The sequence below is a fragment of the Oryctolagus cuniculus genome, chromosome 7, assembly GCF_051225735.1.
Source record: "Oryctolagus cuniculus isolate XC-2025 breed Fujian yellow rabbit chromosome 7, ASM5122573v1, whole genome shotgun sequence".
Taxonomy (NCBI): domain Eukaryota; kingdom Metazoa; phylum Chordata; class Mammalia; order Lagomorpha; family Leporidae; genus Oryctolagus; species Oryctolagus cuniculus.
The window spans coordinates 85,111,449-85,133,939 of NC_142873.1; the positions used below are offsets into that span (position 1 = coordinate 85,111,449).

At 40.7% G+C, this 22,491-nt stretch overlaps 1 long non-coding RNA gene across 1 annotated transcript; it reads left to right on the plus strand.

The window, feature by feature from the left end:
- The first annotated feature begins 18,139 nt into the window (after positions 1-18,139).
- On the plus strand, positions 18,140-21,398 carry LOC138850620 (uncharacterized). The gene is made up of 2 exons (XR_016237210.1): positions 18,140-18,367; positions 21,175-21,398. It is a non-coding gene; the product is annotated as an uncharacterized LOC138850620 (long non-coding RNA).
- The last annotated feature ends 1,093 nt before the right edge of the window (positions 21,399-22,491 follow it).

The window sequence follows — 22,491 nt, forward strand, 5'->3', positions numbered from 1 at the left end:
ACTTGTATTTTCAAATGACCTTTGTAAGTCAAGACGTTCCTGTTTGGCTCCTTGAAGTCCCTGGATTTCTTACTTAGGCCACATTTAGTACTACTTAATCATTTTTCTTTATTCTTGTAACATAACTTTGATTGTCTCCTAATACATTTAGTTACACAGTACACAACCTCAATGTAAATGAATTCTGATCAGCTTTGGCAAGAGGGTCTGAAACATGATATATTATGAACGCTTTTTTTTTTTTTTTTTTTTTTGACAAGCAGAGTGGACAGTGAGAGAGAGAGACAGAGAGAAAGGTCTTCTTTTGCCACTGGTTCACCCTCCCGTAGCCACTGCGGCTGGCGGGCTGCGGCCAGCGCACCTCCCTGATCCGAAGCCAGGTACTTATCCTGGTCTCCCATGGGGTGCAGGGCCCAAGCACTTGGGCCATCCTCCACTGCACTCCCTGGCCACAGCAGAGAGCTTGCCTGGAAGAGGGGCAACCAGGACAGAATCCGGCGCCCCGACCGGGACTAGAACCCGGTGTGCGTGCGCCGCAAGGTGGAGCATTAGCCTAGTGAGCCGCGGTGCTGGCCTGAATGCTCTTGAAGTTATGTGTATTTTAAACAGATAACCACTTGTTTAAAAATACATTTTCTAAAACCAATAAAAACACTGTTTTCTGCTATAGTATCTATTGTCTACATTGGGACAAAATTTAATGATTGTTGTTTGAAAGAAATCAAGGCAAAGAGAACAGTTACAGCCTGAAGTTCATTTAAGAAAATTTAAATACCTATATTTTTTACTTCAGATTTTGTTTGGACTAGAGATGTAACCAGGCTGTTCTTCACTGTACTCAAGCACTCTCTGGCAGAGACAAGCCCACTTGTGGAAAAGCCCTCTCTACCTATGGGAAAGTCTCTCCCTCCCTCCCTCCCTCCCTCCCTCCATTCATTCCATCCTTCCTTCTAGATCTATTTATTTATTCTAAAGGCAGAGTTACAGAGAGAGGGAGAGAGAGATCTTCTGTCTATTGGTTCAATCCCCTGTAGTCAAAAGCTTCTTCCATGTCTCTCACAAGGGTTTCAGGGGCACAAGCACTTGTGCCTTCTTCTGCTGCTCTCCCAGGTGCATTAACATGGAGCTGGATTGAAAGTGGAGCAGCCAGGACTTGAACTGCCCATATGAGATGCTAGAATCACAGGCAATAGGTTAACATACTGTGCCACAGCACCAGTCCCAGGTTAGCTATTTCAAGTACATGATCATAATTCAAGTGTCCTATTTTTTCTCTAGAAATTTTAATAATATGATATAAATATTTAAGAATATATATTGTATAATTTTCTGCAGCAAATATTTAGATTTTAAATAACTACTAATCTTTATTATTTTCACAATGAACATATCATATTATATGACATTATGTAATACTATAAAATTGAGTTTTTTTTGAATTCTTCAACATGTAATATATGTAAAACATTTCTAGCATATTTCTAGCCCAAATAGACTGGTCTTTAGGCATTTGACTTGTGCAACATAATTAATCTGTGAGCCTCCTTCAGGCCAGGAAATGTAAAATTCTTGTATCATTCATCCTTTCAATCTATCCACCCAACTTTCATTTATTGTTCTATTTATCCAACTTTTATTGTTTTTTCTTCACCTATATTCTTGAACCAATTACTTAATCTTTCTGCCTCACTGTCTTATCTTAAATTGCCCTCTCAAGGAGATGACAGCATCTCCAATGGGTAAAAATTGGTTCTTGGTGATTAAAAAAACACAATCAAAGATTATATATAATTATAGTGATATTCAGATGAAATGACATGTTTAAATTGCTTAACACAAAGTGAAAATTCATTATGTAACAATTACTAATATTATTATTTAATCAGTACTGCCTTAGGTGCCTGAAAATATAATTGGGGTTCAAAGTATGTGTGAGAAATATAGAATTAAAAGAAATTCTTTTGGTGCAAAAATTGAAATCATGTACATAGTTTTTCATAATACACATTTTTCAAGAAATTTTTGAAGATCCTTCCATTTGCATGGATTTCTTTTTTTTATTTAATGAATGCATTTTTTTCATAGATACAAGTTTAGGAATAAACTGGTTCTATCCCCCATACTTCCCCCCTATTCCCATCCCACCTCCCTCTCCCTCTCCCATCTCCTTCTTCATTATGGTTCATTTCTAGTTTGACTTTATATACAGAGGACCAACTCCAACCATATGCATGGATTTCAACATTTTTTTGAACCAAAATAAACTTCTTTTTAAAAAATTATTTATTTATTTATTTGAAAGGTAGAATAACAGAAAGAGGGAGAGACAGATGATTGATAGATAGGTAGATAGATACAGACAGGTAGAAAATGTTGCACTGGCTTTCCCTCAGTCAGCTGTTTTCTGCCCCTCAGTCAGAACATTTCACCTCTCAGGGACTTTTATTTTTTTATTTATTTGAAAGGTAGAATGACAGAAAGAAGGAGAGATAGATGATAGGTAGTCAGGTAGATAGATGCTCCCCAAATGGCCAGCATTCCATATGGCCTCTGGTTGGAGTCCCAAATGCTCCACTTCTGACCCAGCTCCCTGCTAATGTGCCTGGGAAAGCAGTGGAAGATGGTGAAAGTCCTTGGGCCCCTGCACCCATGTGGGAGGCCCAGATGAATCTCCTGGCTCGTGGCTTCAGCCTGGCCTAGCCCTGGCTTTTGTGGTTATTTTGGGAGTGAATCAATAGACGGAAGATTCTCTCTCTCTCTCTCTCTCTCTCTCTCTCTCTCTCTTTCCACCTCCTTTCATCCTTCCCTCCCTGATTCTCTGCCTTTCAAATAAATAAAATAAAAATTTTAAAAAGAGAGCAAATTACTGAATTAGGCAACTAGTACATAGGTTGGGCTGTCTCTGTAGGACTTCAAATTGTAGGCTTTGAAATTCACTTATCAGGGCTGGCACTGTGGCATAGTGGTTAAAGCTGCCACCTGCAGTGCTGGCATCCCATGTGGGCACCGGTTCGAGACTCTGCTCCTCCACTTCTGATCCAGCTCTCTGCTGTGGCTTGGGAAAGCAGTACAAGATGGCCCAAGGCCTTGGACCCCTGCACCTGTGTGGGAGACCCGGAAGAAGCTCCTGGCTTCAGATTGGCGCAGTTCCGGCCGTTGAGGTCAATTGGGGAGTGAACCAACAAACCAACGGATAGAACCCCCCTCCCCCAGTGCCTCTCCTTCTCTGTGTAACTCTTTCAAATAAATAAATAAATTAAAAAAAAAAAAAAAGAAATTCATTTATCACTGCTATAGCTAAGCTCCTGGTGCCTGACTCTGATTGAGATATTTATGAGAACTTCAAGCCCTGAGCAAGACAAGGTAATACCCAATCTGCTCCAGAGGCCCCAGATGGCTGGAGCCAACCTTGTCATCACAACAGCTTCAGAAGAACTTGCTGGGGCCCAGTGCTGTGGTGTTGTAGATGAGGTCACTTCCTGCAGTGCTGGCATCCCATATGGGTGCCAATTTGAGTCCCACTGCTCTACTTCCCATAGAGCTCTCTGCTATGGCCTCGGATGCAGTGGAAGATGGCCCAAGTGTTTGGGCCCCTGCACCCTTGTTGGAGACGTGGAAAAATCTCATGGCTCCTGGCTTTGGATTGGCGCAGTTCTGGACATTGCGGCCATCTGGGGAATGAACTAGCGGATGGAAGACCTCTCTCTCTTTCTCTCTCTGCCTCTGCATCTCTGTAACTGTCTTTCAAATAAATAAATAAACCTTTACGAAAATAAAGAACCTGCTGATCTTCTGTTGCTGTCCAATCAAATAAAGGCCACGGATGCTGAGGACCACTCAGAAACCCACACCTAAGCTTATCACTCACTGCTCGTATCCAACTTTAAACCATTAGATTCACTGCTCCCTCAGGGTGTCCAGAAATTAAGTGACAACTGCTTGGCTCCTTGTTCCTTGCTCTCCTTGCAGTGTCAGATATTGGCTTACTGTATGCCAGGTGAGATTTGGAATTCGATAGCAAATATGCAAATATGCCAACCAATTTTGAGGGTATTCAATAGCAAAAGTTCTTATAAAATTTGAAACAAACCAAAGAGAGATTAAAGGTGTCTAAAGACAAAGTTAGAACAAAGTTAAAGGTCTTTTTGAAATTTTATTTTATTTGTAATTTTATGTTATTGCAGTTTTATTGATTTTTTATTTTTTTTTATTTTTAACTTTTATTTAATGAATATAAATTTCCAAAGTACAGCTTATGGATTACAATGGCTTCCCCCCCCCCATAATGTCCCTCCCACCCGCAACCCTCCCCTTTCCCACTCCCTCTCCCCTTCCATTCATGTCAAGATTCATTTTCGATTCTCTTTATATACAGAAGATCAGTTTAGCATCCATTAAGTCAAGATTTCAACAGTTTGCTCCCACACAGAAACATAAAGTGAAAAATACTGTTTGAGTACTAGTTATAGCATTAAATCTCAATGTACAGCACACTAAGGACAAAGATCCTACATGAGGAATAAGTGCACAGTGACTCCTGTTGTTGACTTAACAAATTGACACTCTTGTTTATGGCATCAGTAATCTCCCTAGGCTCTAGTCATGAGTTGTCAAGGCTATGGAAGCCTTTTGAGTTCGCCGACTTCGATCTTATTCAGACAGGGTCATAGTCAAAGTGGAAGTTCTCTCCTCCCTTCAGAGAAAGGTATCTCCTTCTTTGATGGCCCCGTTCTTTCCACTGGGATCTCACTTGCAGAGATCTTTCTTTTTTTTTTGCCAGAGTGTCTTGGCTTTCCATGCCTAAAATACTCTCATGGGCTCTTCAGCCAGATCCCATTGCCTTAAGGGCTGATTCTGAGGCCAGGTGCTATTTAGGACATCTGCCATTCTATGAGTCCGCTGTGTATCCCACTTGCCATGTTGGATCGTTCCTCCCTTTTTGATTCTATCAGTTAGTATTAGCAGACACTAGTCTTGTTCATGTGATCCCTTTGACTCTTAGACCTATCAGTGTGATCAGTTGTGAACTGAAATTGATCACTTGGACTAGTGAGATGGCATTGGTACATGCCACCTTGATGGGATTGAATTGGAATCCCCTGGTATGTTTCTAACTTTACCGTTTGAGGTAAGTCAGCTTGAGCATGTCCCAAATTGCACATCTCTTCCCTCTCTTATTCCCACTCTTATATTTAACAGTGATCACTTTTCAGTTAAGTTTCAGCACTTAAGAAGAATTGTGTATTGATTACAGTATTCAACCAAAAGTATTAAGTAGAACAAACAAACAAAAAATACTAAGAGGGATAACATATTAAGCTGTTCATCAACAGTCAGGGCAAGGGCTGATCGAGTCACCGTTTCTCATAGTGTTCATTTCACTTTAACAGGTTTCCTTTTTGGTGCTCAGTTAGTTGTCACCTATCAGGGAGAACAAGTGGTATTTGTCCCTTTGGGATTGGCTTATTTCACTCAGCATAATGTTTTCCAAATTCCTAACAGGCATCACTTTTCAGTCCAGAATTGGGGATTATCTCATATTATAAAACAGAATGAATGTTTGCCCAGGCATGTCAAAATGGTTGGTTTTTATCAGGAGGAAGCAAGAAAATAGAATAAAACACAAAAGGGATTAGTGGACACCAGGTTACGGTGGTTCTCTTCTCACAAGGGGTAAAGGAGTGGAGACTTCCTCATACGCTGATTCGGTACATTGGTCCTCCTTCTAATTTGTTTTTGTTAATCTCCTGTTTTCAGGAAAAACTGGTATGTGTGGCAATTTATTTGCTTCACTTACGTGAGTGACTCCATTTGGATTGATCTGGACTATTGGCATCTTGTGTACCAGGGTAGTTGGAGGATTAATGAAACAGAGACCTTAGATCACATTGAGGATATACTTCAAGGTCACTTCCCTGAATCTAAATTCAACTACGTCTAAATGGAATGACTAAGCATTTCATTTAAAGGTATAATATTTCCTCCCTGAAGCTTATGCTATGATGATCAGGTTGTTACCAGTTTCTTTTTGTGATCTTTTGTCAGCTGTGGCATTGATTCATGACAACTGACATTCAGAGAAGACATAGTCTGTGATGTAGTTGAGTAAGTGTTACTTAAGCATGGGACAGGATTTGAAGATATACTGATGTATGTGATCTCACAATTACAGGGGAACAGGGAAATAAGGGTAGGTAAATGGCAATTAAAGAATCAGGTGAGGTGAGAGGACCTCGACCTGGTGGGAGAAGGACGTTGAGGGAATTGGGGAATGCTTCCCAGCAGGGGTGACACCTGTTTTAGGACCTGAGCATGAACATGAATTATCCAGGTGACAGCAGGGTATGGAAGTTGAGGGAGAGTAGAGAAAGGGGTGCTTTCGTGGGAAATGAATATGAGCTCTCACATACCAGCTGAGAGCTCCCATGATGTATTTAGAGAACTGGAGGGGGTCAGGTGGGTTTAGCCTTCATGTAAAGTGAGAAGTTGTGAGACCTGAGATTGGAGAGGCAAACTGAGAGAACATGAACGGCATTATCAGTCATATCATGGGGCTTAGCCTCCCTTTGAGTACAATGGAGAGTCATTAGAAGCCTTTAAAAAGAAGAGTGACAGGGTCGCATTTGCACTTGACAAGATGTTGGTTGCGAGGTGAATAGTGATTTGAAATAGGCCTGTGTTGCTAGCACTGAAGTCTTGTGTAATCGGATAAGCAACTTGTAAATCAAAAGTATGCCTCTCTGGGCACACAAATGATCAACTAGTGTCCATTCAACCCTGATCCTGGGAGCTGTGTTGGGCTGTATTTCAGACCCGGACTCCTCCAACCACCCTTAAAACTAGGTATAGAATAATATAAGCAGACAATTTTTACTATTGAAATGTAAAAATGGGAAGTTTATGCTTTAGAGCTGGACTGATGGCATCCCTCTTGCCCATGTCCTAAGGCAAAAATTGCCTTGTTCCTGGGGCCAACATTGTGGCTTAGCAGGTAAAGCCACCACCTGCGGTGCTGGCATCATATATGGGCTTCTGTCCGAGTCATGGCTGCTCCACTTCTGATCCAGCTCTCTGCTTATGTGCCTGGGAAGGCAGTGGAAGACAGGCCAAGTACTTGGGCCCCAGCACACACCTAGGGGACCTGGAAGAAGCTCCTGGCTCCTGGCTTTAGATCAGCCCAGCTCCAGCTGTTGAAGTCATTTGGGCAGTGAACCAGCAGATGGAAGATCTCTCTCTCTCTCTCTCTGTAACCCTACCTTTCAAATAAATAAGTCTTTTCAAAAGAAGAAGTAGTCTCATTTCTCATCTCAACTTCTTCTTCTACAGAACAGGAGGACCTGGTCTGCATAGTAGGTGGATCTCAGGGACCATCATGACAAATGGAGAAGTAATGTATTGTCAGTGATGACAAGTTTGAGACCTGAAGCTCTTTTGTGATTTTACCATTCCAGCATCCCCTTCCTTGTAGCCTCTTTAGAATCCCCCCAAAAGCCTCTTTTCACTATTTAGTCCTTTAGACCCAGAGGTCTGCTACCCTCTCATATGTCAACAGATTAAATATTGTTCTCTTTCATCTACCCCAAAACTTTGTCAACATTATTTCAGTTTAGTAACAGGGACAGGAACCAAACTTTCAGTACCATCAACGTCATCACCTCTCTCCTCATGGTTGGGTGCCCTCAGGCAGGCCACAACCTTGACAATGGTTTGCAATGGCTGTTTGGAAAAAAGGTTTGTAGGGAATATAAATAAGAAATCTTGGGACCTGATCTAGAGCTAGAGATGGGTGAAGGCTTTTTTTTTAAATTAAAGATTTATTTATTTATTTGGAAGTCAGAGTTACACAGAGAGAGCAGAGGCAGAGAGAGAGAGAGAGAGAGAGAGAGAGAGAGCTCTTCCATCTGCTGGTTCATTCCCCAATTGGCCGCAATGGCCAGAGCTGTGCCAATCCGAAGCCAGGAGCCAGGAGCTTCTTCCAGGTCTCCCACGCAGGTGCAGGGGCCCAAGGACTTGGGCCATCTTCCACTGCTTTCCCAGACCATAGCAGAGAGCTGGATCAGAAGTGGAGCAGCCGGGTCTCGAACCAGTGCCCATATGGGATGCTGGCACTTCAGGCCAGGGCATTAACCCACTGCACCATAGTGCCGGCCCTGGGAGGCTTTTGAAAATGACTTATTTATTTATTTGAAGGCCAGAATTACACAAAGTGGAAGAGAGGGAGAAAGTGTGTGTGTGAGAGATAGATCTTCCATTTGCTGATTCACACCCCAGATGGCCACAAAAACCAGCGCTGGTTCAGGCCTAAGCCAGGAGCTTCTTTTGGGTCACCCACATGGGTGGCCCAAGCATCTGGGTCATCCTGCACTGTTTTCCCCAGGCCATTAGCATGGAGCTTGATCAAAAGTAGAGAAGCTAGGATTTGAACTGGCATCCCAGGTGAGGACTTTACTGGCTGCGCCACAATGCCAGCCTCAGGGTGAAGGTTTTTTGAGATACTAAGATTGGCAGGACTTTGTGACTCATTGGATGCAGAGGGTAAGGAATCGAGCACAAGTGTGTGTGTGTGTGTGTGTGTGTGTTAGAATACTCAGCACTTGAGGCTGACACTGTGGTGTAGTAGTTTGGGCATCTGTCTGTGGAAAGCCATCCCATATGGGTGCCAGTTCAAGTCTCAGCTGCTTCACTTAGATCCAGCTCCCTGATGACAGCCTGGGAAAGCACTAGAAGATGGTCCAAGTGCTTGGTCCCCTGTACCTGCATGGGAGACCCTGAAGAGGCTCCTGGCTTTCGATCTGCTCAGCTCTGGCCATTGTGGCCATTTGTGGAGTGAACGTACTGATGGAAGAACTCTCTGTCTCTCCCTCTTTCTGTCTGTAACTCTGCTTTTCAAGCAAATAAATAATTTTTAATAAAAGAATACTTAGCATTCCTCCCTTATCCCACCCTTCTACTCTCTCTCTCTTCAGGGCCCTGTGCTTTTCTCTAAAAAGCTCACTGTAAACTTGTAGAGAGTAGGAAGGGCTTCCGTCAAGCACATAAAAAAGTGCTTTGGGGCTGAGAACACTCTCCAAATAGTAAGAATGGAGAATGGGGCCTAACAAAGGAGTGATCTATTCTGTTGAGGTTTGGGAGGGGACCCAAGGGAGGAATTAGGAATGGATTTAAAGGCAGGGCACATGGTCAGAAGGCAAACAAGACTGAAGATAGAAGCTAAAAAGGCTGAAGAGAGTATGGCACTCTTGACAAAGGTCAAGGATCTAAAACAGCACAGATGTTAGGCAAAATGCAGTCTTTGACTGTCTGAAGCTGTGGTCCAGTGGGAATGCTTCCAGATGAGCTGAGGAAGTGAAGGCAAGGGCCCAGTGACTACACAGTACTGTTAAGATGTCTACTTCTCATAGTGGTAGTTAACCAGCTTCTCACGTCTAATGTTGGGTTCCCTATGCATTTCCTGTAGAGCCCGTCTGGTGATGAAATCCTAGTTTTGCTTGTCATGGAAGTTTTGATTCCCTTTGTCTCTGAAGGTTGTCTTTGCTGTATATAGTATTCCTAGCTGCCAATATTTTTCTTTCTTTGAAAATATTTTTTAAAGACTTTTTTATTTATTTGAAAAGCAGAATTACAGAGAAAAAGCAGAATTACAGAGAGGCAGAGGCAAAGGCAGAGAGAGAGAGGTCTTCCATCGCTGGTTCACTCCCCTAGTGGTTGCAAGGGCAAGAGCTAGGCTGATCTAAAGCCAGGAGCAAAGAGCTTCTTCTGGGTCTACCACATGGGTGCAGGGGTTCAAGGACTTAGGCTATCTTCTACTGCTTTCCCAGCCATAGCAGAGAGCTGGATAGGAAGGGGAGCAGCTGGAACTAGAACTGGTGCCCATATGGATGCTGGCACTGCAGACCAAGTTTTTAACCTGCTGCACAACAACGCCGGCCCCCTCTTTGAAAAGATTATCTCATTCTCTCCTGTAGCATCAGCTTTCTGCCCAGATGTCAATAACTAATATAATGGCCTTCACATAAGATACAGTTGTTGTGGATTAATTATATGGATTAATTATTAATGATGTGGATTAATTAATTACCTCCCTTGGGTCCCCTCCCAAACCTCAACAGAATAGATCACTCCTTTGTTAGGCCCCATTCTCCATTCTTACTATTTGGAGAGTGTTCTCAGCCCCAAAGCACTTTTTTATGTGCTTGACGGAAGCCCTTCCTACTCTCTACAAGTTTACAGTGAGCTTTTTAGAGAAAAGCACAGGGCCCTGAAGAGAGAGAGTAGAAGGGTGGGATAAGGGAGGAATGCTAAGTATTCTTTTATTAAAAATTATTTATTTGCTTGAAAAGCAGAGTTACAGACAAGAGGATTATGTGAAGATAAGTGACAGAAATAGAAGTAAATTGGTTCAATTCAAGTAACGAAGCCACAAAGACCACCAGAAATACAAGTAGGGGGAAAAGACTGGAAGTAAAGTTGAGGGCTTGCCTCGAAGTCCAGTGTGGAGTGAGTAGATCTTTGCTTTAAGGGGGGAGAATGGATGCTGGTAAGATGAGCACATGTGTTTTATACATGGGTGAAAGAAGCAGAAAGGCAGGAATTTATGTCCAGAGAGTAGTAGTCTCTGTATATCAGTGGGTTTATGGAGTTATATTATTTATTGAATATGAGTGCTATGAAGTCAGTTTATTAAATAATCTCAACTCATTTGCATATAAGCATGAAGAAATAATACTTTTTCCAGTAGCTGTTACTAGCTTTGTTGTGATGAGGTCCCCCCACTTTAGTGGGTAGCAATTTCAATTAGTGATATTTCAGCCAAGCACATTACTATCATACTTTTTTAACATTAAAATTATCTTGGTTTGGTGATTGAAACCTATACTTGTTTGTTTTAAAACTTTCATGTTTCATTGGTGCTGAAGTTCTCCTCTTTCTCTTCCTCTGACTCAGCTAGAATTACTTTCCTAAGGCCTTGAAATAGGAGAGGAGATGTGTGCCCTCAGTCTCAATTAATTGCTTCTCCCTTTTCTGAGGGGTATTTGGCTTGGATCTTGGGGAGAGAGAAAAGGCAGTGTCTCTTCCAAGCTTGTCCAGCTATGGTGTGATTTCAGACCACACTGAGGTAGTAGGTTCTCTATTAGGCTCTATGAATGTGCCTAGGCAGGCTCATCCCTCTGCAAAATCCCTTAGTAAAGGAGATCTCAAATGGATTCATCCCAGCCACCTTCTACAGTGTCTACTCTATCAGTAAGAAATTTTGGTCTTTGTTGTATCAAGTGTACACAGAATCTTTACTGCATGCAGGCTTCTGTCTATCTCCCCTGCTCATATTTTCATTCTTAGCAGCACTCAAAACTCTTTTCTCCAAGAGTTTATATGGCCTCCTGAGATTTATACTTTTTAGATTTTTTTGAGGGGAAAAATTTCATGAATTTAATATATACAGATTTAGGAGCTTTTTAGTGATACTTCCCACCTTAACCTCCCTCAAACCCATTCTCCCACCCTCCCTCCTCATTCCTTTTTCTATTCTTTCTTTTAATTTTTGCACTGATCTCTTTCTAGTTTATTTTATACTCAGAAGATTAACCCTACACTAAGAAGAGAATTCAACAAATAACAACAAGAAGAAAACACTGTCCATCAACAGTAGAGACAAGGGCTGTAAACAACCATTGAATCCAAAGTGTCAGTTTTGCTCATTATTTTTTGGTACTCTCATATTTTTTGTACTCTATTAGTTACCATAAATCAGGGAAAACATATGGTATATGTATTTTTGTGACTAGCTTATTTCACTAAGCATAATGTTTTTTAGTTACATACATTTTATTGTGAAAGACAGGATTTCATTCTTTTTTATAGTTGAGTGGTATTCCATAGTATACATATATCACATTTTCTTCATCCAGGCATCAGTTGATGGAAATCTGTGTTGATTCCATATCTTAGCTATTGTGAACTGAGCTGCAATAAACATGGGGGTACAGATAACTGTTTCATATGTTGGTTATATTCCTTTGGGTAAATTCCCAGGAGTGGGATAGCTGGGTCATATGGTATATCTATTTCAAGTTTCTGCAGTATCTCTATGCATGTACCACTATATTATGGCTGTACTAGTTTACATTCCCACCAACAGTTGATTAGGGCACCCTTTCCCTCACATCCTGGCCAGCATTTATTGTTTCTTGAATTCTGTATAAGAGCCATACTAACTAGAGCAAGATGAAACCTCACTGTGGTTCTGATTTGCTATTCTTTGATGTCTAGTGATCCAGAGCATTTTTTCATGTGCGTGTAGGCCATTTGAATTTCCTCTGAAAAATGCCTGTTCAAGTCCTTTGCCCATTTCTTAACTGGGTTGTTTGTTGTTTTATTTTGTTGTTGTTGTTGAATTTCTTGAGCTCTTTATAGATTCTGGGTATTAATCCTTTATCAGTTTCATAGTTTGCATATATTTTCTCCCATTCTTTCAATTGCCTATTCACTTATTTGAGTGTTTCCTTTGCAATAAAAAAAGCTGCTTAGCTCGATATAATCCCATTTGTCTCTTCTTGCTTTGATTGCCTGTACTGCTGGCATATTTTCCAAGAGGTTTTTGCCTATGTCAATGGTCTTCCACAGTTTCTCCCAGATTCTCTTCTAGTAATTTGATGGTATCAGTCATAGATTTAGATCCTTGATCCATCTTGATTTGATATTTATATAAGGAATGCTATTTCATACTTATGCATGCAGAGATCCAATTTTCCAGCACCATTTGTTGAAGAGACTGTTCTATCTCCAGGGATTGATTTTAGCTCCTTTGTCAAATGTTGCTTGGTGGTAGATATGTGTATTGATTTCTGGGTATTTCTTTGTTGGGGGTTCTTATTACTGATTCAATCTCAATCTTGGTTGTTGGTCTTTCCAGGTTTTCTATGTCTTCAGGACTCGATTTTAGTAGATTATATTTGTCAAGGAATAATCCATTTCTTCTGGATTTTTGAATTTGTTGGCATACAACTTTTTGTAGTAATTCCTGATGTTCTTTTTATTTCCATTTAATTCATTGTTACATTTCTTTTTCCATCTCTGTTTTTATTGATTTGGGTGTTCTCCCTCTCTTTTTTGTTTATTCGGGCCTATGATATATCAGTTTTATTACTTTTTGTGAAAAGCAGCTCTCCATTTCAATGATTTTTTTTGTTTCAATTTTGATTATTTCTTCTCTAATTTTAATTATTTCTTCTCCCTTACCACTTTTGGGTTTGGTTTATTGTTGTTTTTCCAGGTCCTTGAGATGATACTTTGGTACTTTTCAGTTTCTTGATGTAGACACTAATTGCTATAAACTTCCTTCTTAATACTCTTTTTTGCTGTATCCCCCAAATGTTCATGTTTATTCTCATCTTCATTTGTTTCCAGGAATTTTTTGATTTCCCTTTTAATTTCTTCTACAACCCATTGTTCTTTCTGGAGAGTTTTGTTCCATGTGTTTTCATATTTTCTAGAGATTTTCAAGTTGTTAATTTCCAGCTTCATTCCATTGTGGTCAGGAAAGAAACATGGTATAATTTCAATTGTTTTTTAATTTGCTGAGACTGGTTTTACATCCTTGAATATGGTCTATCCTAGAGAAAGTTCCATTCACTGATGAAAAGAATGTGTAATCTTCAACTGTGGGATGAAATGTTCTGCAGCTATCAGTAAGTGCATTTGTTCCATAGTGTAGAGTATCTCTGTTGTTTCCTTGTTGATCTGTCCATTCTTGAAAGTGGGATGTTAAAGTCCCCCATCTCTATTATTTTGGAGTCCATGTTTCTCTCTAGATCCATTAATATTTGCTTTAAATCACCAGGAACCCTTGAATCAGGTGCATATACATTTCTCATGGTCAAGTCTTCCTGTTGAATTTCTCCCTTAATCACAATGCCCTTCTGTGTGTCTTTTAACAGTTTTTGTGTTAAAGTCTATTTTCTCTGATAATAGGATGGCTACTCCTGCTTGTTTTTGCTTTCTGCATGGAATATCTTTTTTCATCCTTTCACTTTCATTCTGCATGTATCTTTGTTGATGAGGAGTGCTTCTTATTTTTTATTTATTCATTTATTTTTTTTTTTGGACAGGCAGAGTTAGACAGTGAGAGAGACAGAGAGAAAGGTCTTCCTTTTTCCATTGGTTCACCCCCCAAGTGGCCGCTATGGCCGCACATTGCGGCTGGCGTGCTGCGCCGATCCGAAGCCAGGGGCCCGGTGCCTCCTCCTGGTCTCCCGTGCAGGTGCAGGGCCCAAGGACCTGGGCCATCCTCCACTGCACTCCTGGGCCACAGCAGAGAGCTGGACTGGAAGAGGAGCAACTAGGACAGAATCCGGCGTCCCAATCAGGTTTAGAACCTGGGGTGCTGGCGCTGCAGGTGGAGGATTAGCTTAGTGAGCCGTGGCGCTGGCTGAGGAGTGTTTCTTACTGGAAGTTTGAGGCCCAGAGCCTTTGATAAATTGAGAGGATGGATGCACCTTATAGCCCTATGTGGGTGTGCAGCCCCAGTCAATGTTCCTAGCTAGACTGAAAGACCATGGTGATTGTGAATTTTTCCCTCTATTAAAATCCCCAGATCACACACACATGCATGAGATCCACCACAGTCCCTACTGGTATCAAATTGTCCCTTCTCCCTTCTGCTTGCTGGGTGCCTTTGTTGGGTGATGGGGAAAAAGAAATATGCTTTTCTTTCACTGTATTAGATGTGTTTCCAGCACCATGGTATGGCTTATGGATATTTTCAAAATCTGTGTGGTCTGCAAGGTATTCTCCCAGGCAACATCACCAGTAGTATGGGAGGCTACAGTCTACTCTCACTTTGGTTTCAGATGCTGGCATCTCCTCTAGTACCTGGTTTCAGGTGTAATGTGTAGGGCCTCCACTCAGTGCTGCATGTCAGCACCTTCCATGCTACTCTATGGTGTCAACCTTTATTTTGTAGAATTACCATTGTAAACTTCTGTCCAACTCTCCCCTGGGAATGCACTTCCTCAGCTTTTCTTCTGGTAGTTGCCCCTGGTCAAACACAGCACGTATTTTCCCTGTCCAGCCATCTTGGAATCCCATTGATATTTACATTTTTCTAGGGCACTTTCTTTTATAATATGATACTTCCCTAAAAGGTCAATTTATTTCTTAGTCCTTTCCTTATTTTTTTATTTTGCAAATTATTTTATTTGAAATGGAGGGTGAGAAGGAGAGAGAGAAAAAGAGACCTTTCACTTGCTGGTTCACTCCCAAATGCTTGCAACAGCCAAGACTGTGCCAGTCTGAAACCAGGAGCTTGGCACTTGATCCAGGTCTTGCACTTGGTTAGTTGAGCCACCATCTACTGCCTCTCAGTGTGTGCATTAGAAGGAAGTTGGATCAGAAACAGATTTGCTGGGACTGGGATGAGGCACTCCAGATATTGAATGTGGGCATCCCATGCCATGTGTTAACCAATATGCCAAATGCAAAATTTCTCTAAAAATAGACAATTTTAACTTCATGAAATTTGAAATATCATTTTTTTAAGGCTGAAGTTATACCATTATACATAATAACATGGTTTTCTTATCCATTTATCTATTGAGGGGCACTTAGACTTTAGGTTTTGTGAATAGTACTGCAATAAACATGAGTGCAGATGTCTCTTTGATGCACTGATTTCCTTTCCTATATATAAATATTCAATAATAGAAATGCTAAATTATGGTTCTCTTTTTAATTTTTCAGGTAACCTCTACGCTGTTTTTCATAATGGCTATACTAATTTACATTCTTACCAAAAGTGTATAAGGATTTACTTTTCTCTACCCCTTCATCAACATACGTGATCTTTCATCATTTGATAATAGTCATTCTGACAGATGTGAGGTGATATTTCATTATGGTTTTGACTTGCACTTCCTTGAGGATTAATGGTGTTGAACATTTTTTCATATATCTGTTGGCTACTTGTTTGTCTTTTTTGAGAAATATTTGTGGCCGGCGCCGCAGCTCCATAGGCTAATCCTCCGCCTGCAGCATCAGCACACCAGGTTCTAGTCCTGGTCGGGGCACCAGATTCTGTCCCGGTCACTCCTCTTCCTGTCCAGCTCTCTGCTGTGGCCCGGGAGTACAGTGGAGGATGGCCTAAGTCCTTGGGCCTTGCACCCACATGGGAGACCAGGAGAAGTTCCTGGCTCCTGGCTTCGGATCAGCGTGGTGCTCCGGCTACAGCGCACTGGCTTGCGGCAGCCATTGGAGAGTGAACCAATGAAAAAAAAGGAAGACCTTTCTCTCTGTCTCTCTCTCTCACTGTCCACTCTGCTTGTCCAAAAAAAAAAAAAAAAAAAGAGAGAGAGAGAGAGAGAGAAATATTTGTTCAGAATATAGTGCCTCATACTTCCACAATTCTTCATGGGGATGGACTAGAAATTCTGTAGCCACTGAAACCTTTGTGGCCACACCATTTCATAATCTAGGTTGTTGCATTTTTTTATTGGGCTGGCAGTAGGCTCTACTTACTACTACATAGGAAAATTCCTTCTTATTCCACAACATGTCCAACATGTCACTGTTGCATACTTTCATGGCTTTAGTGAGGTAATTTGGATAAATTTCAACTACATCCTCCAGAATCCATATGATTTTGGGTTAGAGTTAGTCAAAAGATTAATTTGCTTGAAATTGAAAGGCAGTAGTAAAACAGCAACCGTAACTGAGAAGATAAGAGGGAACGAGACAAAGTTGGGCCAACTTGCTATTCTCTATTCCATGTCTGACTCTCCTTCCTGAAAGGCTGACCACGCTGACCCACAGTGGTACGTGGTCCACCACAGGAATCTTAGCAACAAACCCATAGAGGTTTAGCCAGGCAGAGGCAATGGTTGTTCTCAGACTTCTACAGCAACTGCCCTCGTTGTCCCACTCCACTTTCTCGTCATGCCTAGAAACCAGCATCCAACACTGAACCTCAACAACAATGTTTTAGGCAGGCTTATTGATTTTTTTCTAATTCTTCAATTCCTTACTTTAGTGCTGTACTTCCCCATCCTAAAACTCTTTTAATATTTATTAAATATTCTTAGTGGCTCTGCTTCCCTGGTGGGATTTTGACTAATAAGGTCATTGGTTGCTTTGTAATCTAGTGCTGTGGAGCAAACTTCCCAAAATGTAGGAGCTTAAAACAACAATCATTTTATTTTATTCTTGCATGATTTCCTTTAACAAAGCTGAATTTTGACAAGGTAAGTTAAGGTTCCCAGGAATACAAAAATGGTCAGCTATGTTGTGTTCATCAGAGCAAGTAAAGACCAGGTATTGGGAATGAATCTTTGGAAACCATTCTTAGTTTAGCTACCACACTTTTCTTTTTGGCTGTGGTGTTGTGTTGAGCTGTGCTCTTCATAGTCCTATTTTATGCTGATATCATGGAGCATGTTCATCTAGCAACTACCAGGAGCACTAACAGGAGCATATGAAGGCAGTTCCCTCAGTCCTGGCTGGCCAACTGAGACTGTGACTGTGAATCATCACTCAGTAGTACAGATTAAGTAGAACCCTGAGGGCAGATGCTCAGCTTGTGACACTGTAGTCTGGTTATCTCCTGGTAGCATCCTTTTGGATAGTTGCTGATATAGGCTTTTTTTTTTTTTAATTCAGGAACTTTATAGACATTAGTTTCTGTGTTTGGGACAGGGGTTGTCCTGTTCTACATAGGACTTCCTTTCTTCCTTACTGTAGCAAGATTCCCTGTCAGAGGCAATTGGCCCAAGCTTACCCGCTCCAAACTCGGTATTATTTCATGGTTTGCTAGACCTATGATTCAACTCTGAATGGTACCGTGTGACTTTCATGCACAGCCCAAGCAGGGACTCCGTATTTCAGGTACCATCACTAGTGTGTCCTGGATTATACCCAGGGCTGTCTTTGTGACCATGAAATCTTTGAAGTTGCATGAAGCTCTGTGTTTTAAAAAGTCCTGATCTAAGTGTAATGCTTTGCTATTTCTGTCTTAAAATTCTTAACAATTTTTAGACAAGGGCTTATCATTTTCATTTTGTACTGGGCAACATAAATTGTGTAGCCTGTGCTGACTATAACAATGGTAACCATTTAGTTATATTTTTTCTGATTTTTACTAAATCATAATTAGCTACCTGATGCAGACCTGGGAATATAAATACATCAGAGCCTGACCTGGGGAACACACTGTTGGAACACACTGGAGCATAGCTACTTCATAGGAGCATCAGAGAAGGAGACAACTAGGCCAGTAGTCTTTGCCTCCAGAGCAATGGATCAAGTCGGAGGAAAAGACCCAGGGAAAGTCTGACTGCTGTGTACACAAAATTTCAGGACTTCATCCCACTCTGAGTAAAAGGTAGGTGTCCAACACTTACCTCTTTTCTAAATTTTCTCTGTGTAGACTTGTGTATTCCAGTGGCTGACAGGTGCCAGCCTGCAAGAGGAATTAGCAGAGTCACTTGACTTTATGTCTCAACACCATAGTCCCCAAATGCCCTGTTGCACAGCTTATTTTCTAAATGTTGTGAGAGTCAGTCACGTCTTCTCAGTAACCAGGAATCTCTTGCTTATTGCCTCTTCCTTGGTCCTTTACCACTTCCAGTTTTTTTGTTTTTATTTATTTGCCTGCATTTCATAAATACAACTTCAGGGGTCTGGTGCTGTGGTGTAGCAAGTAAAGCCACTGCCTGCAAAGCTGACATCCCATATGGGTGCCAGCTCGTGTCCTGGCTGCTCTACTTCCGATCCAGCTCTCTGCTATGGCCTGGGAAAGCAGTAGAAGATGGCCCAAGTCCTTGGGCCTCTGCACCCACGTGGAAAATCTAGAAGCTCTCGGCTCTTGGCTTTGGATTGGCCTAGCTCCGGCTGTTGCAGCCTTCTGAGGAGTGAACCAGAAGGTGGAAGAACTCTCTTTCTCTCTCTCTCTCTCTCTCTGCCTCTCTCTAACTCTGCCTTTCAAATAAATAAATAAATCTTGAAAAAATAAATATAACTTTAGGAACATAGTAATTCTTCCACCGTACCCACCCTCCTACCCACATTCCCACCCTTCTTCCTCTTTACTCTCCTGTTCCCAGTCTTGTTTTTTACTAAGTTATATTTTTAACTAACTTTATATATAGAAGATTGACTCTATTCTAGGTAGAGTTCAACACTTTGTATAAAAAAGAAAAAGAATAAAAAGAAAAAAGAAAAAGAGTAAAAAGAAAAAGAAGTCAAGACTGTTCTCAGTCATTGCATTTTGAAGTCAATTTCACTTCTTTTTATTTATTTTTGATAAACTTAATTATTTTAAAAAAGAACCCAAGAATGATACATCTTTTGCAAGCACTTAGATGTGACTATAACTTTTGAGACATTATTACTTATTACACTAAAATGAAGTAGTTCTTTGAGAACAAATTTTACTATTAAGTCTCATAATAGAATTCTTTGAGGACAAAGGTCCTGCATGAGAAGTTAGTGCACAATTACTCCTATTGTTAATTTAACAATTAACACTCTTATGTATGACGTCAGTAATCACCTGAAGCTCTTGACATAAACTGCCTAGGATATGGAAGCCTTTGGATCCACAAACTCCTTCAGTATTTTGACAAGGCCATGAGCAAAGTGGAGATTCTTTCTTCTCTTCAGAGAAAAGTATATCCTTCTTTGATGGTCACTTATTTCCACTGGGGTCTCACCCACAGAGGTCCCTCATGTTGAACATTTTTGCCACAGTGTCTTGGCTTTCCATGCCTGAAATGTTCCCATGGCTTTTCAGCCAGACCAGAAAGCCTTAAGGGCTGTTTCTGAGGTCAGGGTATTACTTAAGGTGATTATCATTCTATGAGTCTGCAGTATGGACTGCTTCACTCCTTTTTAACTCTATCTATTATTATTACTAAACACTTAGTCCTATTTACATGATCACTTTAACACTAAATCCTATCCATATGATTCGATAATGCTTAAAATGCTGCTTTTACCACCCAGCTTAAGGGGACTTGGGGCCCCATGGCAAGTTTTTAAACTGTACCCTTAGAAGTAAGTCCATAGGAATGTATATAAAACTATACTGCCTTACAGTTATAAACTTCATACATTTCACGATTACAACTTCAGGATCATGGTGATTCATTCTACTGTGCCTTCCCTCCCACCCACACTCCCATCCCCCTTCCTCTCCCCTCTCTTATTTTAACTCTTGTTCTTTTACTAAGATATATTTTCAGTTAACTTTATACACACATGATTAACTCCATGTTAAGTAAAGAGTTCAACAAATAGTATGGGGGAAAAAAAACAAACCTATTCCTCAACAGTCAAGACAAGGGCTATTCAAAGTCATTGCTTCTCAAAGTGTCAATTTCACTCCCACAGGCTGCCTTTTAGCCTTTTAGGTGCTCTATTAGTTATCACAGAACAGGGAGAACATTTAGTATTTGTCCCTTTGGGACTGGCTTTTTTCACTAAGTATGATGTTTTTCAGATTCATCCATTTTGTTGCAAATGAATGGATTCTCCCTTCCTTTCTTCCTCCCTACCTTCCTCCCTCCTTCCTTCCTTTAATTCTTCTGCTTGTAGTATTCATAGTGTACATATCCTGTAATTTCCTTATCCAGTCTTCAGTTGATGGGCATTTGGGTTGATTCCATGTCTTTACTATTGCAAATTGAGTTATAGTAAACATGGAGGTACAGATAGCTCTTTCATATGCTGATTTCATTTCCCTTACGTAAATTCCCAGGAGTAAGATAGCTGGGTCATATGGTAGGTCTATATTCAGATTTCTGAGGTATCTCTATACTGTTTTCCATAATGAGTGTACCAGTTTACATTCCTACCAACAGTGGATTAGGGTACATTTTTCCCCACATCCTTGCCAGCATTTGTTGTTTGTTGATTTCTGTATGAAAGCCATTCTAAATCAGGTGACGTGAAACCTCATTGTACCACTTCCAGTTTTAAAATACAAGGCCCTTTTGCCAACTCTATTAATTGTACTAAATTGATTATGCCAAAAAGCTGGTCTGTATTGAAAGATGGTTAACAGTGAGCCCTGAACTCAGTTTATGTGGCTTTCATTTTAGTTTACTTGCAAGTCTGCAAACAATTCCTGCCAAGGCTATATGAGGCAAAGATGTAAATGTGTGGCTCTGTTCTTTGATTCCTTTCCAGTTCCTCTGGTTGCTACATTATGGAGGTACCATTCTCTCTGTCAAGTAAGGAAACTGACGATTGAAGAACATATGCTAATAAACTTGGACCTATGATAAACATATAGACATGGCCTATTATATGGATCTACTCTTCTCAACATGCATTCCCTTGAATCGGTCTCATTCATCAATATGGTTGTGACCCCTAAGCTGTGACTCTGCATGATGAATTAAAGTTGTCAGTTTTTATTTTTTTTTCATTTTTTTAACTTTTATTTAATGAATATAAATTTCCAAAGTACGATTTATGGATTACAATGGCTTCCTCCCCATACCGTCCCTCCCACCCACAACCCTCCCCTTTCCCACTCCCTCTCCCCTTCCATTCACATCAAGATTCATTTTCGATTATCTTAATATACAGAAGATCAGCTTAGTATACATTAAGTAAGGATTTCAACAGTTTGCTCCCACACAGAAACATAAAGTGAGGAATAATAGATGATTTTTTTTAAATGATGATGAAATCAGATCAGACCTATTGTCATGTTTAATCCCAGTGAGAGTCAAGTTGGGAGTTGATATTTTTTTTTTTTTTTTTACAGAGGATCAGTTTAGTATGCATTAAGTAAAGATTTCAACAGTTTGCACCCCCATAGAAACACAAAGTGAAATATATTGTTTGAGTACTCGTTATAGCATTAAATCTCAGTGCATAGCACATTAAGGACAGAGATTCTACATGAGGAGTAAGTGCTCAGTGACTCCTGTTGTTGACTTTACCAATTGACACTCCTGTCTATGGCATCAGTAATCTCCCTATGCTCCAGTCATGAGTTCCCAAGGCTATGGAAGCCCTCTGAGTTCTCCGATTCTTATCTTGTTTAGACAAGGTCATAGTCAAAGTGGAGGTTCTCTCCTCCCTTCAGAGAAAGGACCTCCTTCTTTGAAGACCTGTTCTTTCCACTGAGATCTCACTCACAGAGATCTTTTGCCAGAGTGTCTTGGCTTTCCATGCCTGAAATACTCTCATGGGCTTTTCAGCCAGATCCGAATGCCTTTAGGGCTGATTCTGAGGCCAGAGTGCTATTTAGGACATCTGCCATTCTATGAGTCTGCTGAGTATCTCACTTCCCATGTTGGATCACTCTCCCCTTTATTTATTCTATCGGTTAGTGTTAGCAGGTACTAGACTTGTTTATGTGTTCCCTTTGACTCTTAGTCCTTTCATTATGATCAATTGTGAACTGAAATTGATCACTTGGAATAGTGAGATGGCATATATATTTAGTTTTCTTTCTTCATCTGAAAATAAAATTAATGGGTAATAATAGTC